Here is a 17,035-nt window from a genome sequence, read left to right as displayed (position 1 = left end):
CTGTGAAAATCGGTTTCTTTACAGGCTAACACCATTACAGAACAATTTGATGGTCACCCCAGGTACTTCAGTTTTCCATCATAAACAGATGAAGTGTGGGAGTTATTACATATAATCATGTGATCACTACTCCACCTCTCTTTTACAAGGCTTAAAATTGATTAAAACACTCTGATGGCTGCTACTGATCATGTCTTAATAATTCTGCTTCTACTAAACATACTCATAATATAGTAAAACAAGTGCTGGCAAATCTTTATAGCTCAGCAACCACTGCTCATTTGTTTCATCAAAGATTTAAAAAAAAAAAAAAACCTATAAAAGTTTATTTGCAACTGCAAGTTGATTTTGTTGCTGTAGATTAATTATAGTGCTTTAAGGAAGTCTATTCAAAATTTAAATTTCATGATTCCGATGGAGCATGTAATATTAAGCAACTTTCTAATTTACTCCTATTTTCCATTTGTCTTTGTTCTTTTGCTATCTTTATTTGAATTTATGCTTAGCACCTGAGTAGCGCTTGCTGATTGGTGGCAACATTTAGACACCTCAGAAAGTGCTACCCATGTTCTGAACCAAAAATGGTCTGGCTCCTATGCTTACATTCTTGCTTTTTCAAAGAAAGATAGCAAGAAAACGAAGAAAAATTGATAATCGGAGTAAATTAGAAAGTGGCTTAAAATTGCATGTTCTATCTGAATCATGAAAGTTTAATTTTGACTAGACTATTTAACTTGAAACATACTCAGTCACTTACTGAAATTTTTAACCATTTCTATCAAGTTTTTTTTTGTGTGTGAATCCAAGGTTACAAGTACCTTTTAAAACAGGGTTTTTTAAATTTTGGACAAGACATAATTGCATTGTGTGTATGTTTTTTTTTTTTTGTGTGACAGATACCATGATTTTGTCATAGAAGGCAGGTATGTGAGAAAAAGGGTACTACAGCCAAATAGAGAATTTTTGGAACAGAGAATTATTAGGCCAGATATTCAGAAACTAATATAAGGCACATATGAGTAATGATGATGTAAATATAAACTAGAGGAGCCTATGGCCAGAGTCCGTATCTTGATGAATAAATATATAGCATGAAAGTCACCAGTGTCAGTAGTGTTTGTATCAGGCTTACTCTCCAGCTGTCCAAAAATCCTCTCAGGAAGCCGCCAAGACGTGGGTGTTGGGGACTGCTGGCTGCCGACAAACAGATGAACTCTCTGTATAGCGTAAAAGTCACTAGTGTCAAAAGTGTTCGTGTCAGGCTTACCCTCCAGCTGTTCAAGAATCCTCTCGGGAAGCCGCCAAGACGTAGGCGTTGGGACTGCTGGCTGCCGACAAACATGAGCATCAATCAAAGCTTAAAACTTTTGGACTTACGTTGCCGCCGAGGAACCAAAATGGATCAGGCCGGGTCCTAAACAAAGGCGGATGTGCCTACCGGGAGCGTCTCCCTCCTGCGGTGAATGCTTCACTTGTGGAACACTTTATTCTCAGTCGGTTAATACCGAAAGCTCCAGACCGCTCTCTACAGCGCCAATCGTAGGCGTGGTGTGGGTAGGACAGGGTTCCACCAATCGGAGGGGTTGATTCACAAGGGCTTGTCACTGTATCCAGTAATGGATCCGAGCGTCTCCTCTGACCAAAAAGGCTTTACTCCAGGCAAGGGTGGAAAGGCTCAGTAGCTGGACGATATAGACAAATTGAAAAAAGAGGAATTTGAGCTAATCCGTAATATATAAAACATAGCATTTATTTCACCCGGTTGGGTACTTAAAAGTACATGGTTACGCCACCATAAAAGCACAATAGTACATAGGTTAAAAAAAAAAAAAGCTGTGAAATTAAGCATACGCGTTTCAGCAAGAACCGTAATCATAGCTTAACTAAAACAGGCAGAAGTCTGAGCATAAATTACCCCTATTCCACAGCCATTGGTTAAAACAAAACCAAGATTGAACACAATAATTTAACCCTGAACACCTAAAACACCATATGGGGAAAGGATTGAGCAGCCCTCTAATAACAATTACTTCTTAAGTTACTGGATACATAATGAATATCAAACATAGAATTGATTTAGAAGAGTAATACAAATATGGATATAGTGAATAACTAGGTGAAACATATTATAAAAATATATATACAGACTAATCAGCATATGAAAAAAAGCACATCTCACTAATACTCACTATTAAATCATAATGGCTATTGTGTGTACACAAAAATTCAGGTAGGGATTGAACTCATGACCTCCTGAAAAAGGGTACTGTCACATAGTTAGATACCTACGGTTACAGTCCAGAATTTTCAGCTAATCAGTTGCTCAGACACTGCAAAATTACACAGGTGTGTAATCATGCAGCTATAAAGCCCGAAGTCTGAGTTTTCTCTTGTAAGGTGTATCCAGTCCACAGGTTCATCCATTACTTGTGGGATATTCTCCTTCCCAACAGGAAGCTGCAAGAGGACACCCACAGCAGAGCTGTCTATATAGCTCCTCCCCTAACTGCCACCCCAGTCATTCTCTTGCAGCTCTCAACAAGATAGGAAGTATCAAGAGATATGTGGTGACTTAGTGTAGTTTTACCTTCAAGCAAAAGTTTGCTATTTTTAAACGGTACCGGCGTTGTACTGTTTTACTCTCAGGCAGAATTTAGAAGAAGAATCTGCCTGGAGGTTGATGATCTTAGCGGTTTGTAATTAAGATCCATTGCTGTTCTCACGCATAACTGAAGAGTATGGGAAAGACTTCAGTTGGGGGAACGGTTTGCAGATTACCTGCTTTGAGGTATGTTCAGTATATTTATTTCTAGAGAGATGATAAGATCTAGAAAATGCTGACAGAGCCTTGTATAATTGAGGTAAGCCTGATGCAGTGATTTAACAACGACTGGGATCATGCTTACAAAAAAAGGGTAATATTCATGTTAATACTCATATTTCTTAGTGACAAAACGTTTACATGTTATATAGAAAAAAAGTTTTTTCTCTGAGGGTGATAAATCGTTTTTTTGGGGCCTAGTTTCCACATGGCTAGTCAGATACTCCTAGGAGTATTTTCTTAAGGCCCTCTGACATCGAGTGCATGGTGGGAGGGGCCTATTTTGGCGCTCTAGATGTGCAGTTCATATTCAGACTGAGACATCCAGCTTCCCTAAAGGAGTCCTCTGGCATCTGAGGATCACTATAGTGGGCTTATTCCTTTCCTAAATCGTATTTGAGGGCAGGTAGGAGCCACAGCAGAGCTGTGGCAAGGTGTTTAACTGTTAACGTTTTTCAAATTCGGTTTGGGGCCTAAAGGGTTAATCATCCATTTGCAAGTGGGTGCAATGCTGCTTTAGTCCCTTATACACACTGTAAAAATTTCGAAGAGTTTACTACTTTTTAACACTATTTTGCAGTTTATGTAATAGTTTTTTTCTCTTAAAGGCACAATACTGTTTTTATTTAATTGCGGTTTCACATTTATTAAAGTGTTTTACAAGTTTGCTGGTCTCATTACTAGTCTGTTAAACATGTCTGACATTGAGGAAACTCCTTGTTCAATATGTTTAGAAGCCATTGTGGAACCCCCTCTTAGAATGTGTACCAAATGTACTGAAATTTCTATAACTTATAAAGACCATATTATGGCATTTAAAGATTTATCACCAGAGGTTTCTCAGACTGATGAAATGGAGGTTATGCCATCTTGCTCTCCCCATGTGTCAGAACCCATAACTCCCGCTCAAGTGACGCCAAGTACATCTAGCGCGTCCAATGCGTTTACCTTACAAGACATGGCGGCAGTTATGAATAATATCCTCACAGAGGTATTGTCCAAACTGCCAGGGTTACAAGGAAAGCGATAAATAAAAAGAGAGAAGCGCTCAACCTGGAAACGAACAATAGCTTGTTCTATGGCTAGTTACCACCCAAGAAGCAGCCTCTTTTTGCTCAACATGTGCCTTTCACAGAGAAAAACTTTCCTGGAGCATATCAGTCTGATCCTGACTTCACAGTACAGGCCAGCCCCGAAATACCAGGCAATCCTTCTCTGAACGAGAGAAACAGCAAAACCCCAGACGTACGTTTCGGCCTATTGTGGGCCTCGTCAGTGAGGTACAGCCATACAAGGAAAGCGAGACAGCTCTGGGGCTAGAACAAATACAGAGCTTTCTGACGCTTTAGTAGCTATGTTTGATATACCCTCACAATGCTCCGAAGCCGTGGCAAGGGAGTTGCTATCTGAGGGTGAGATTTCAGATTCAGGGAAGACGTTACTTCAGTCCGATTCTGAAATGACAGTCTTTAAATTTAAGCTTGAACACCTCCGCTTATTGCTCAGGGAGGTTTTAGCGACTCTGGATGACTGTGACCCCATTGTAGTTCCAGAGAAATTGTGTAAAATGGACAAATACTTTGCAGTGCCTGTTTACACTGATGTTTTTCCAGTCCCTAAGAGGTTTTCGGAAATTATTACTAAGGAATGGGATAGACCAGGTGTACCATTCTCTCCCCCTCCTGCTTTTAAAAAGATGTTTCCCATAGATGCCGCCATAAGGGACTCGTGGCAGACGGTCCCTAAGGTGGAGGGAGCAGTCTCTACTCTAGCTAAGCGTACAATTATCCCCGTCGAGGACAGTTGTGCTTTCTTAGATCCTATGGATAAAAAATTGGAGGGTCTCCTTAAGAAAATTTTTATCCATCAAGGTTTTATTCTCCAGTCTCTTGCATGCATTGCCCCAGTTCCTGCTGCAGCGGCTTTTTGGTTCAAGTCTCTTGAGGAGGCTCTACAGGTGGAGACCCCGTTAGATGATAATTTTAGACAGGATTAAAGCTCTCAAGTTAGCTAATTCCTTTATTTCTGACGCCGTTTTTCATCTAACCAAACTAACGGCTAAGAATTCAGTTTTTGCCATTCTGGCGCGCAGGGCGCTATGGCTTAAGTCCTGGTCAGCAGACATTACTTCAAAGTCTAAGCTTCTTAACATCCCCTTCAAAGGACAGACCCTATTCGGGCCGGGCCTGAAGGAGATCATTTCTGATATTACTGGAGGAAAAGGTCATGCCCTTCCTCAGGATAGGTCCAGTAAATTAAGGACCAAACAGAATAATTTTCGTTCATTTCGAAACTTCAAGAGTGGCGCAGCTTCAGCTTCCTCTAATGCAAAACAAGAGGGAAATTTCGCCCAGTCCAAACCAGTCTGGAGACCGAACCAGGCTTGGAACAAGGGAAAGCAGGCCAAAAAACCTGCTGCTGCCTCTACGATAGCATGAAGGAGTAGCCCCCGATCCGGGACCGGATCTAGTAGGGTCAGATTTTCTCTCTTCGCCCAGGCTTGGGCAAGAGACGTCCAGGATCCCTGGGCATTAGAGATTGTTTCCCAGGGATATATTCTGGACTTCAAAGCTTCATCTTCAAAGGGGAGATTTCATCTCTCACAATTATCTGTAAACCAGATAAAGAGAGAGGCATTCTTACGTTGTGTTCAAGACCTACTGGTTATGGGAGTGATCCACCCAGTTCCAAGGGAGGAACAGGGGCAGGGCGAGTCCCATCCTTCAAGATGGAGACTATCCGAACCATCCTCCCTATGATCCAGGAGGGTCAATTTATGACTACCGTGGACTTAAAGGATGCTTATCTCCACATTCCGATTCACAGAGATCATCATCAGTTCCTCAGGTTCGCCTTCCTAGACAGGCATTACCAGTTTGTGGCTCTTCCCTTCGGGCTAGCCACGGCACCAAGAATCTTTACGAAGGTTCTATGGTCCCTACTGGCGGTTCTAAGGCCACGAGGCATAGCGGTGGCTCCTTACTTAGGCGACATTCTGATACAGGCGTCGACTTTTCAAATCGCCAAGTCCCATACGGACATTGTTCTGGCCTTTCTGAGGTCTCACGGGTGGAAGGTGAACGAAGAAAAGAGTTCTCTCTCCCCTCTCACAAAAGTTTTCTTCCTAGGAACACTGATAGATTCAGTAGAAATGAAAAATTTTCTGACAGAGGTCAGGTTATCAAAGCTTCTAACTTTCTGCCGTGCTCTTCATTCCACTTCTCGGCCGTCAGTGGCTCAGTGTATGGAAGTAATCGGCCTAATGGTAGCAGCAATGGACATAGTTCCATTTGCCCACCTACATCTCAGACCACTGCAACTTTGCATGCTCAATCAGTGGAATGGGGACTACACAGATTTGTCCCCTCTGCTAAATCTGGATCAAGAGACCAGGTATTCTCCTCTCTGGTGGTTATCTCAGGTCCATCTGTCCAGGGGAATGAGTTTACGCAGGCCAGAGTGGACTATAGTGACGACAGATGCCAGCCTTCTGGGCTGGGGTGCAGTCTGGAACTCCCTGAAGGCTCAGGGTTTGTGGACTCGGGAGGAAGCCCTCCTTCCGATAAACATTCTGGAACTGAGAGCGATATTCAATGCTCTTCAGGCTTGGCCTCAACTAGCTGCGGTCAGATTCATCAGATTTCAGTCGGACAATATCACGACTGTAGCCTATATCAACCATCAGGGGGGAACAAGAAGCCCCCTGGCAATGTTGGAGGTTTTAAAGATAATTCTATGGGCAGAGGTTCACTCTTGCCATCTCTCAGCTATCCATATCCCAGGAGTAGAGAACTGGGAGGCGGATTTTCTAAGTCGGCAGACTTTTCAGACGGGGGAGTGGGAGCTCCATCCAGAGGTATTTGCCCAGCTGATCCAACTATGGGGCAAACCAGAACTGGATCTGATGGCGTCTCCTCAGAACGCCAAGCTTCCTTGTTACGGGTCCAGGTCAAGGGATCCCCAGGCAGCGCTAAAAGATGCTCTAGCAGTGCCCTGGTCCTTCAGCCTGGCTTATGTGTTCCCACCATTTCCTTTCCTCCCTCGTCTGATTGCCAAGATCAAGCAGGAGAGAGCTTCGGTGATTTTGATAGCACCTGCGTGGCCACGCAGGACTTGGTATGCAGATCTGGTGGACATGTCATCCTTTCCACCATGGACTCTGCCGCTGAGGCAGGACCTTCTACTCCAAGGCCCATTCAAACATCCAAATCTAATTTCTCTGCGGCTGACTGCTTGGAGATTGAACGCTTGATTTTATCAAAACGTGGTTTCTCCGAGTCGGTCATTGATACCTTGTTCAGGCTCGAAAGCCTGTCACCAGGAAAATCTATCATAAGATATGGTGTAAATATCTTCATTGGTGTGAATCCAAGGGTTACTCATGGAGTAAGGTCAGGATTCCTAGAATATTATCCTTTCTCCAAGAAGGATTGGTGAAGGGATTGTCAGCTAGTTCCTTAAAGGGACAGATTTCTGCTCTGTCTATTCTTCTGCACAAGCGTCTGGCAGATGTTCCAGACGTTCAGGCGTTTTGTCAGGCTTTAGTTAGAATCAAGCCTGTGTTTAAACCTTTTGCTCCGCCATGGAGTTTAAATTTGGTTCTTAAAGTTCTTCAAGGGGTTCCGTTTTGTACCTTTGCATTCCATAGATATCAAGCTTTTATCTTGGAAAGTTCTGTTTTTGGTAGCTATCTCTTCGGCTCAAAGAGTTTCAGAGTTATCTGCCTTACAGTGTGATTCCCCTTATCTGATCTTCCATGCAGATAAGGTAGTTTTGCGTACCAAACCTGGGTTTCTTCCTAAGGTGGTATCTAATAAGAATATCAATCAGGAGATTGTTGTTCCGTCACTGTGTCCTAATCCTTCTTCAAAGATGGAACGTCTATTACACAATCTTGACGTGGTTTGTGCTTTAAAGTTTTATTTACAAGCTACTAAGGATTTTCGTCAAACATCTGCATTGTTTGTTGTCTACTCTGGACAGAGGAGAGGCCAAAAGGCTTCGGCATCTTCTCTTTCTTTTTGGCTGAGAAGCATAATCCGTTTAGCTTATGAGACTGCTGGCCAGCAGCCTCCTGAAAGAATTACAGCTCATTCCACTAGAGCGGTAGCTTCCACATAGGCTTTCAAAAATGAGGCCTCTGTTGAACAGATTTGTAAGGCGGCGACTTGGTCTTCGCTTCATACTTTTTCTAAATTCTACAAATTTGATACTTTTGCTTCCTCTGAGGCTATTTTTGGGAGAAAGGTCTTGCAGGCAGTGGTGCCTTACGTTTAAGTTCCTGCCTTGTCCCTTCCTTCATCCGTGTCCTAAAGCTATGGTATTGGTATCCTACAAGTAATGGATGAACCCGTGGACTGGATACACCTTACAAGAGAAAACAAAATTTATGCTTACCTGATAAATTTCTTTCTCTTGTGGTGTATCCAGTCCACGGCCCGCCCTGTCACTTTAAGGCAGGTGTTTTTTATTTTTAAACTACAGTCACCACTGCACCCTATAGTTTCTCCTTTTTTCTTGCTTGTCTTCGGTCGAATGACTGGGGGTGGCAGTTAGGGGAGGAGCTATATAGACAGCTCTGCTGTGGGTGTCCTCTTGCAGCTTCCTGTTGGGAAGGAGAATATCCCACAAGTAATGGATGAACCCGTGGAATGGATACACCACAAGAGAAAGAAATTTATCAGGTAAGCATTTTATTTCAGGGCCTTCACTACTGACAAGGGGAGAAGCTGTCTGTTTGAAGACCCTATAAATTAAGGTAAATATTGTTTTAATTCAGTTTCATGTTAGTTTTGTCAGTTCCAGACTGACTGACACTACTTACAAACTATTGCTTTGTGTTTAGTTTGTGCCTAGTCGTGCAGCATTTTGTTTAATATTTTGCTGCAGTTGTCATTTCAATTGCCTGTTATGCATAAAATAAACAGGCACTATGCCGTTACAACTCCATTACTGTATGTGTGGAACCTTATTCCCTAAAAGACAGTGTAAAGTCCCAAGACAGGATTCTCAGAGGAATCTTGTCACATATTGTGGAGAATACACTGAAAGTCTGAGGGCAAAAGTGTTTCCTCTGTTAATAAAATGGAGAACTTTCTTTAAAACGATACTGCACCCCACAGTTTTCCAACAAGAGGCAAATGTGAAAACAATGAAGATATTGCTGCCTTGCACCAGTTGGTCCTAGTCTAGGCAGAAAGGGTGGCTGCACTAAATCTCGGAGGGATAGTACAGAAGCTATTGTGCAACAGTTGTTGACTGCACAAGTCAGCTAACCCTGGTTGCATAGATGAAGGCCACTCCGATTGTACAACAGGAGCTTTGGACTTTGTCAGAAAGACTGGAAGAGACTGCTGAGACAAACAAGTGAGCAAGTCATTGTCTACAAAAGATGGTGCCTGACGATGTCCTAGATGCATACTTATTGACTTTTGAATGTACTTCAGAGAGAGAGAGAGGTGGCCAAGTATGCAACAATTAAATGAATGGCGGCGATTCTAGCAGTACGTGCCCAGAGATGACATTCTTTTTTGAAATATGTGAGGTCTCAAATTTTTTACCTTATTCAGTTAACTCGAAAATGATTGCAACCCTGAAAGCAACACATCCAGCTGTATTGTAGTTATTTTGGGTGGGTCAATATACTCCCAATAGTGCAGAGGGACTGGTCAACCTGGTAGATAGGTACAGTCATGTCAAAAAATATTGGCACACCTGCATTTTTATCAAATAATGCACCACTTCACCCAGAAAATTGTTGCAATTACAAATGTTTAGGCATTCTCATGTTTATTTCTTTTGTTTGTATTGTTATGACAAAAAAGTGGAGAAAAAAAAAGGAAAATCTGACACATTCCACGCAAAACTCCAAAAATGGACTGGACAAAATAATTGCTACCCTCAATTTAATATTTGGTAGCACACCCCTTGGAAAAAAATAACTGAAATCAATTGCTTCCTGTAACCATCAATGAGTTTCTTACACTTCTCTACTGAAATGTTGGACCACTCTTCTATAGCCAACTGCTACAGGTCTCTCAGATTGGAAGGGTTCCTTTTCCCAACTGCTATTTTGAGATCTCTCCACATGTGCTCTATGGGATTGAGATCTTGTCTCATTGCTGGCCAGTTAAAGGGACATAATACTCATATGCTAAATCACTTGAAACTGATGTAGTATAACTAAAAAGCTGACAGGAAAATATCACCTGAGCTTCTCTATGTAAAAAAGGAAGATATTTTACCTCACAATCTCCTCAGCTCACCAGAGTAAGTTCTGTGTAAAAAGTTATACTCAGCTGCTCCCAGCTGCAGGTAAACAAATTTAAAAAAATGAAGAAATGAACAGCAGCCAATCAGCATCAGCAGTGCTGAGGTCATGAACTCTTACTGTGATCTCATGAGATTTGACTTAACTCTCATGAAATTTCATAGTAAGCTTCCTTTACCTGATTGGTGAAATAATATGAGAGTGCACGATGCTAGTCCCTTCAGATGTCCCAGGACAAACACACTAAAATGCTGCTTAGAAATCCTTTACAATGGGAGGTGGCTACTGAGGAACTTTTGAGGTAAAATATCTTTCTTTTTTACATAGAGATGTTCAGGTGATATTTTCTAATCAGCTTTTTACAGCTATGCTGCATCACTTTCAAGTGTTTAAACATTTGGGTATTATGGCCCTTTAAGTACTTTCCAGCGCTTTGTCTTAAACCATTTCTGGGTGCTTTTTGACGTGTGTTTTGGGTCATTGTCCTGTTGTAAGACCCATGACCTCTGACGGAGACCTAACTTTCTGACACTGGGCCCTATATTGCACCAGAGAATTCTTTAGTAGTCTTCAGATTTCATAATGCCATGCACACACAGTCAAGATATCCAGTGTCTGAAGCAGCAAAGCAACCCCAAAACATCAGTGCACCTCTGCCATGTTTGACTGTAGAGACTGTATTCTTTTCTTTAAAAGCCTCATTTCTTTTTCTTAAAACTGTTGAATGGTGGGCTTTATCAAAAAGCTGTAATTTTGTTTAGTCTGTGCACATTTTTATGTTTCTGTGTCAGCAGTGGGGTCCTTCTGGGTCTCCTATCAGAGCGTCCCCTTTCATTTAGATGGCGATGTATAGTGCGAGCTGACACATTAGTGCCCTGTGCTGAAGGTCAGCATGAATTTATCTGGAAGTTGATCGATGTTCTTTATCCACCATTCAAACAATCCTTCGTTGCAATCGTTGATCAATTTTCTCTTGTTAAGTGTATCCAGTCCACGGATCATCCATTACTTATGGAATATATTCTCCTTCCCAACAGGAAGCTGCAAGAGTCCACCCACAGCAAAGCTGCTATATAGCTCCTCCCCTAACTGCCATATTCAGTCATTCTCTTGCAAGCCTCAACATAGATAGGAGGTTGTGAGAGTCTGTGGTGCTTTCTACTTAGTTTATTCTTCAATCAATAGTTTGTTATTTTTAAATGGCACCGGAGTGTGCTGTTTATCTCAGGCAGTATTTGGAAGAAGAATCTGCCTGCGTTTTTCTATGATCTTAGCAGACGTAACTAAGATCCATTTGCTGTTCTCACACATTCTGAGGAGTGAGGTACTTCAGAGGGGGAATGGCGTGCAGGTTTTCCTGCAGATAAGGTATGTGCAGTAAAATATTTTTCTAGGAATGGAATTGACTAAGAAAATACTGCTGATACCGAAGTAATGTAAGTAAAGCCTTAAATGCAGCGATAGCGACTGGTATCAGGCTTATTAATAGAGATACATACTCTTATAAAAATGTGTTTTAAAACGTTTGCTGGCATGTTTAATCGTTTTTTAACGTACATTGGTGATAACACTGTAATGTTGGTATAGCCTTAAATGCAGTAAAAGCGACTGGTATCAGGCTTATTAATAGAGATACATACTCTTGTAAAAATGTGTTTTAAAACGTTTGCTGGCATGTTTAATCGTTTTTTTAACATATGTTTGGTGATAAAACTTATTGGGGCCTAAGATTTTCCACATGGCTGGCTTAAATTTTGCATAGAAACAGTTAACTGAAGCTTCCCACTGTTGGCTGTGGCAGTTTGTTGTGTCTGTTTTTAAAAATGTCGTTTTTTTTTGTTTTTTTATCTGTTTTTTGCATTAAGGGGTTAATCATCCATTTGCAAGTGGGTGCAATGCTCTGTTACCTTATTACATGTACTGTAAAAATTTCGTTTGTTTTACTGCCTTTTTTTTTTTTTTTCACTGTTTTTCAAATTTTGACAAAATTTGTTTCTCTTAAGGGCACAGTAACGTTTTATATATTTGCTTGTTAACTTGATTTAAAGTGTTTTCCAAGCTTACTAGTCTCATTATTAGTCTGTTCTAACATGTCTAACATAGAGGAAGCTCTGTGTTCATTATGTTTTAAAGCCATGGTGGAACCCCATCTTAGAATGTGTACCAGATGTACTGATTTCATGTTAAACAATAAAGATCATTTTTTGTCTTTAAAAACATTATCACCAGAGGATTCTGTCGTGGGGGTAGTTATGCCGACTAACTCTCCCCACGTGTCAGACCTTTTGACTCCCGCTTTAGGGACTCACGCTCAAATGGCGCCAAGTACATCAAGGGCACCCATAGCGTTTCTTTTACCAGGGGATTCTGTCGAGGGGAAAGTTATGCCGACTAACTCTCCCCACGTTTCAGACCCTTCGACTCCCGCTTCAGGGACTCACGCTCAAATGGTGCCAAGTACATCAAGGGCGCCCATAGCGTTTATTTTACAAGACATGGCAAAGGTGGTGAATAATATTCTGGCAGCAGTATTAGTCAGACTACCTGAAATTAAAGGAAAGCAGTTAGCTCTGGGGGAAGATACAGAGCATACAGACGCTTTAAGAACCATGTATGATACTACCTCACAATATGCTTAGTCTGTGGGTGATTTTTTTTTGACTCAGGGAAGATGATTTAACCTGATTCTGATATTTCTACATTTAAAATTTATGCTTGAGAACCTCCACTTGTTGCTCAGGGAGGCTTTGGCTGCTCTGAATGAATGTGTACAATCGCAGGGCCAGAGAAATTGTGTAGACTGGATAAATAATATGCAGTGCCGGTGTGTACTGATGTTTTTCCAATACCTAAAGAGGTTTACTAAAAAAAATTTTTTTAATAAGGAATGGGATAGACCAGGTGTGCCGTTCTCTTCCCCTCCTATTTTTTAGAAGAATGTTTTCTAATAGTTACCACCACACGGGACTTCTGGCAGACAGTTCCTAAGGTGGAGAGAAGAGTTTCTACTCTAGCTAAGCGTACCACTACCTCTGACGAGGACAGTTGTGCTTTTTAGATCCAATGGATAAAAAATGTTTATTCAACAGGGTTTTATCCTTGCTTCTGTCACTGCTGCTGCGGCGTTCTGGGTTGAGTCTCTTGATGAGGCTTTACAGTTAAGCGACTCCATTGGATGAATATATTTGACAAGCTTATGCTAGCCAATTCCTTTGTTTTCTGATGCCTTGTTCATTTGACTAGACTAACGGCTAAGAATTCTGTTTTTTTACTATACTGGAGCGCAGAGCGCTATGGCTTATATCATGGTCAGCTGTCGTGACTTTAATAAATAAGCTACTTAACTTCTCTTCAAGGGGCAGACCCTATTCGGGCCTGGTTTGAAGGAGATTATTGCTTATATCACTGGAGGAAAAGGTCATGCCCTTCCTCAGGATAGGTCCAAATCAAGGGCCAAAAAAAAAAAAAAAAAAAAAGTCTAATTTTCGTGCCTTTTAAAAACTTCAGGGCAGGTGTGGCATCCTCTTCCTCTAAGGCAAAACAAGAGGGAATTTTTGCTCAGTCCAAGGCGGTCTGGAGACAATCGGACCTGGAACAAAGATAAGCAGGCCAAGGAGCCTGCTGCTGCCTCTAAGACCGCATGTAGAACGGCTCCCTATCCGGTAACGGATCCTATAGGGGGCAGACTTTCATTCTTCGCCCAGGCGTGGGCAAGAGATGCCCAGGATCCCTAGGCATTGGAATTTATATCCCAGAGATATCTTCTAGATTTCAAAGATTCCCCCCCAAAAAAAGGGGAGATTTCGCCTTTCACAATTATCTGCAAACCAGATAAAGAAGGAGGCATTCTTACATTGTGTACGAGATCCATCCAGTTCCAAGAGAGGAACAGGGACAGAGTTTTTACTCAAATCTGTTTGTGGTTCCCAAGGAGAGGGAACCTTCAGACCTATTTTGGATCTAAAGATCTTAAACAAATTCCTCAGAATTCCGTCATTTAAGATGGAAACTATTCGTACCATCTTAACTATGATCCAGGAGAGTCAATAGAGGACTACAATGGATTTGAAGGATGCTTATCCTCACATTGTGATGCATAAAGATCACCATCGTTTTTCAGGTTTGCCTTTCTAGACAGGCATTACCAGTTTGTAGCTCTTTCCTTTGGGATATCTACAGCCCCAAGAATCTTTATGGAGGTTCTGGGGTCGCTTTGGCGGTCCTTAGACCGCGGGGCATAGAAGTGGCCCCTTATTTAGACGACATCCTGATACAGGCGTCAAACATCCAAATTGCCCAGTCTCATACGGACGTAGTACTGGCATTTCTGAGATCACATGGGTGGAAAGTGAACAAGGAAAGAGTTCTCTATCCCCAATCTCAAGGGTTTCCCTCCTAGGGACTCTGATAGATTCTGTAGAAATGAAAATTTACCTGACGGAGTCCAGGTTGTCAAAAGTTTCTAAATTTCTGCCGTGTTTTTTCATCCCATCCGCGCCCTTCGGTGGCTCAGTACATGAATGAAATCGGCTTAATTGTAGCGGCAAGGGACATAGTACCGTTTGCACGTCTACATTTCAGACCGCTGCAACTATGCATGCTCAGTCAGAGGAACGGGGATTACACAGATTTGTCCCCCTGTTAAACCTGGACCAAGAGACCAGAGATTCTCTTCTCTGGTGACTATGTCGGGTCCATCTGTCCAAGGGTATGACCTTCCGCAGGTCAGATGGGACAATTGTTACAATAGATGCCAGCCTTTTAGGTTGGGATGCAGTCTGGAACTCCCTGAAGGCTCAGGGATAGTGGACTTAGGAGGAGACCCTCCTTCTAATAAATATTCTGGAACTGGGAGTGATATTCCATGCTCTTCAGACTTGGCCTCAGTTAGCAACTCTGAGGTACATCATACTCAGTCGGACAATATACACGACTGTGGCTTACATCAGCCATCAAGGGGGAACAGAAGTTCCCTAGCGATGTTAGAAGTCTTACAATAATTCACTGGACAGAGACTCACTCTTGTCTATCAGCTATCCATATCCCAGGTGTTGAGAACTGGGAGGTGGATTTTCTAAGTCGTCAGACTTTTCTTCCGGGGGAGTGGGATTTCCTCCGGAGGTCAAGACCAAGCAGGAGAGGGCTTTGGTGTTTTTGACAGCGCCTGCGTAGCCACGCAGGACCTGGTATGCAGATCTGGTGGACATGTCATCCTTTCCATCACGGTCTCTGCTTCTGAGACAGGTCCCTCTACCTCAGGGTCCTTTCAACCATCTAAATAGAATCAATCTGAGATGGACTGCCTGGAGACTGAACGCTTGATGTTATCAAAGCATGGCTTCTCCGAGTCAGTCATTGATACCTTAATACAGACATGAAAGCCTGTCTCTAGGAAAATTGAACATAGATATGGTGTAAATATCTGATTGTTATGAATCCAAGGGTTACTCATGGAGTAAAGTCTGGATTCCCAGGATATTATCTTTTCTCCAAGATGTTTTTGAGAAAAGGGTTGTCAGCTAATTCCTTAAAAGGGGACAGATTTTTACTCTGTCTATTTTTTTGCACAAGCGTCTGGCAGGTATTCTAGACGTTCAGGCATTTGGTCAGGCTTTGGTTAGATCCAAGCCTGTGTTTAAAACTGTTGCTCCGCCATGGAGCTTAAACCTGATTCTTAAGGTTCTTCAAGAAGTTCCGTTTGAACCTTTTTTGTTCCATAGATATCAATCTTTATCTTGGAAAGTTCCTTTTGGGTAGCTAATTCCTCGACTCGTAGAGTCTCCAAGTTATCTGTGTTACAATGTGATTCTCCTTATCTAGTCCTTCGTATGGATAAGGTAGTCCTGCGTACCAACCTGGTTTTTTTCCTAAGGTGGTATCTAACAAGTACATCACTCAAGAGATAGTTGTTCCATGCTTGTATCCTAATCCTTCCTCAAAGAAGGAACGTCTATTACACAATATTGGACGTGGTTTGTGCTTTAAAGTTTTACTTACAAGCTACTACAGTTTTCATCAAACGTTCACCTTGTTTGTTGTCTATTCTGGACAGAGGAGAGGTCAAAAGACTTCAGCAGCCTCTCTGTCTTTTTGGTTAAAAAGCATAATTCATTTAGCTTATGAGACTGCTGGACAGCAGCCTCCTGAAGGGATTACAGCTCATTCTACTAGAGCTGTGGTTTTCACTTGGGCCTTTTTTAAATGTGGCTTCTGTTGAACAGATTTACAAGACGGAGTCTTGGTCTGCGCTTCATACTTTTCAAATTTAACAAATTTGATACCTTGCTTCTTCGGAGGCTATTTTTGGGAGAAAGGGTTTTTTACAGGCAGTGGTAACTTCCGTTTAAGTACCTGCCTTGTCCCTCCCATCATCCGTGTACTTTAGCTTTGGTATTGGTATTCCATAAGTAATGGATGATCCGTGGACTGGATACACTTAACAAGAGAAAACATAATTTATGCTTACCTGATAAATTTATTTCTCTTGTAGTGTATCCAGTCCACGGCCCGCCCTGTCACTTTAAGGCAGGTAATTTTTTCATTTGAACTACAGTCACCACTGCACCCTATGGTTTTTCCTTTCTCTGCATGTTTTCGGTCGAATGACTGAATATGGCAGTTAGGGGAGGAGCTATATAGCAGCTTTGCTGTGGGTGGACTCTTGCAGCTTCCTGTTGGGAAGGAGAATATATTCCATAAGTAATGGATGATCCGTGGACTGGATACACTACAAGAGAAATAAATTTATCAGGTAAGCATAAATTATGTTTTTCTATTTTGTCCATGTCCAGGGAGATTAGCTACCGTGCCATGGGCTGTAAACTTCTTGACAATGTTACGCACAGTGGACACAGGATCATTAAGATCTCTGGAGCTGGACTTGTAACCTTGAGATTGACCATGCTTTTCCACAATTTTGTTCTCAAAACCCTTAAACATTTTGT

Source organism: Bombina bombina, chromosome 2 (genome assembly GCF_027579735.1).
Source record: "Bombina bombina isolate aBomBom1 chromosome 2, aBomBom1.pri, whole genome shotgun sequence".
NCBI lineage: Eukaryota > Metazoa > Chordata > Amphibia > Anura > Bombinatoridae > Bombina > Bombina bombina.
The sequence above is the reverse complement of the archived record's forward strand: the minus strand, read 5'-3'. Positions refer to the sequence as shown.